The 2,668-nt window shown below is 47.6% G+C and overlaps 1 long non-coding RNA gene across 1 annotated transcript; it reads left to right on the top strand.

Annotated features, from left to right (window-relative positions):
• The first annotated feature begins 528 nt into the window (after positions 1 to 528).
• LOC142563173 (uncharacterized) lies at positions 529 to 2,293 on the top strand. The gene is made up of 3 exons (XR_012824320.1): positions 529 to 705; positions 783 to 860; positions 1,816 to 2,293. It is a non-coding gene; the product is annotated as an uncharacterized LOC142563173 (long non-coding RNA).
• Positions 2,294 to 2,668: the final 375 nt, after the last annotated feature.

Raw genomic sequence — 2,668 nt, forward strand, 5'->3', positions numbered from 1 at the left:
TAAAAGCGCCGGATCCAGCTTAGAAATATAGAATAAGAGGATGCGGCACAGAAATATAAAATCACAGGATCCGGCACCGAAATATAGAATCACAGGATCTCACAAACAAATGTATAATCACACGATCCAGCACAGTATTGTGTAAACGCAAGATATGGTACAGAAATATGGAATCTCATGATCTGCTGCACACTTTTAAGATCACAGGATCCAGCACCGAAATGTAGAATCACAGGATCCAGATCAGAAATGTAGAATCACAGGATTCAGCTCAGAAATATAGACCAGAATACGCTAGCCTCGCGCCCAGACTATTTGAACGCATACTCTCGCGCCCGGATTGCCCGGTCGACCAGCGCCATTTTGTTCTGGGCTGCCAAACTGTGTTCGCCGGCGACCAGCAGACATGGCTAGCGCTAGCTCTAGGACTCCAAAGTGCGGAAATGTGCCCGTTCACGCGGATCCTAAGTACAAGAAGTCATCTGGGCATCGTTGCGTCGTGTTTGGATGCCAAAATAACTAGCGGAAAAGGAGCAGAGTTTGCTTAGCGCTGTTTGCGAAGTGCACAATACACGTAGGGAATCGTGCCGGTGCGGTGTTTTCAGCCTGCACCGATTTCCATCCGCAACGAAGAATGACAAGCTGCGCCACCGGTGGATAGCTGCAGTGAATAGGAAGAACTACCAACCCAGTGAAAATGCACGAGTGAGTATTCGATCGGTGTATATTTTGGTGCCACGTTCAACTTTGCGCCCTACGAACGTAATATGTGTAACACGCAGGTTTGCTCTGAGCACTTTCTGGACAAGCCCACTGAGCAGAATCCCGCGCCGGTGCTTCGCCTTGGCTATAACAAGAAGGCAAGCCTTTTCGTGTTTTCATTCAGGCAGACCTCCCGACGGTTAAGCGGAACAGCTGAGTTTGCGGTCAGCGATACTTGCAGCTGGTGCACGGCATGACCATTAAGCGTGAACGACAAGTTGTAGGCGATAGTATGTTGCCCTGCTGGTGAGCGTTATTGCTAATGAAAGTAAACCGAAGTCTGCTCGTCACGTAGCATGCGTCCACAAAAACGTAAACGACGACTGCTCGTCGACGAAGGCGTTCTTGCAGCGCGCCTGTCTTTACGAGTTGGTGTTGCAGGTGTCATTCACTTGAGCCTCCTGAGCTCTAAACTGCGTGCGGGCTGTTATGCGGGGCAAAGCGCAAAATTTTTCCGTTGATAAGGCGAGGAAAATAAGGTGCTTAATTATTGTTGTATATTGCAACAAAATTTTGCTCGTTCTCACCAGTTTTTTTTTTTACTGTTTTCTTTTCTAAGGGAGCGCTAACAATCCGATATGGCCTCGCACAAGCGAAACAGGTCTGAAACCAGGTATCTGCAGTTGGTGGGGCTAATTTTTTGGAATGCAGGTGCGGTTGTTGTCTTGTACCAAAGGCTTCCCTGATGATGCAGCTTTAAGTAGGGGTGGTAATTTTATGTGCCCTGTCATGGTTTGTGCAACTGTACAACACCTGCATCCGTCATGCTCGCCCTGTTATACGGGCTTTGACTGCACATGTAGTTGAACATTATAACTACTGTATTTCCTCATTTTCCAATGAGTGCAGGTTTAATTAGCATCATATGCTGCTTGTTCGAGTACTGTAGGCTTGTGTTCTGAATGTTGTACTCTTAAGTGGTTGCACGATACAATTGGCCTGGTGCATTTTCTATTTCATTTTGCGGGGACTTTATATCTTCGCAACAGTGATGGCATGGGAAAGAACTACAGTCCTTCTTACTATAACATCTATTTTGTTTTCAATGTGCAGGTGGTGAAGGGCTGGCGTCTGCTAATCAGGCAGTCAAACGACCTCGCCAGTTGGTTGCCAAACGTGGCCGACCCAGTAGTGACCATGACAAACAAGACCAAACTGAAAGTGCAGAGGACAATGTTCTGCGTTCTTTAATAATATATGTCACCAACACAGTGCTGTAAAATCCTTCACAGGTTACGTGCTTACGTGGTTACCCGATGTATTCGCTTCTGCAGTCTGCACATCACTCAGTGTGGCCATTGCGGACTTGCATGAGGTCTTGAAGTTTGATTGAATCGAGACAGCGAAAGTGACAGGCTAGAAAAAACGCGAAATACGCCTTCCGCCCAGCTAAAAAGCCCAAGTTTCGCCTTCGCGCCGGGTCGCATCTCCCGGCGTGGCAGCCCAGGCCTGCTACTTCGCGGCGCTTGGGATAGATGGCGCGACCGGCGCTCATCAATATGGCGGCGCCCTTTGAATTCACGGTGTTCTGGTGTATACAATCACAAGATCCGACACAGAAATGTAGAATCACGGGATCCAGCACAGAGATGTACAATAGCAGGATCTGATACACAAAGGTCTGGCTGAGAAATGTAGACTCACAAGATCTTGTACACAAAGATCTGGCGCGGAAATATAGAATCAGAGGATCTGGTACGGAACAATAGGATCACAAGTTCCTACGCAGTAATATAGAATCACAGAATGCGGCACAGAAACAGAGAATCACCAGGTCCCAGAAACACAGAATCAAAGAACTCGACACAGAACATCTTTATAACGGCGCGTTTCGCGGACAGGACAGCCGCCATGTGGGTATTCTTTCTGTGTCCTGTCCTCAAAACGCGCCGTTATAATCATGTTC

This window comes from Dermacentor variabilis, chromosome 11 (assembly GCF_050947875.1).
Source record: "Dermacentor variabilis isolate Ectoservices chromosome 11, ASM5094787v1, whole genome shotgun sequence".
Classification (NCBI taxonomy): Eukaryota; Metazoa; Arthropoda; class Arachnida; order Ixodida; family Ixodidae; genus Dermacentor; species Dermacentor variabilis.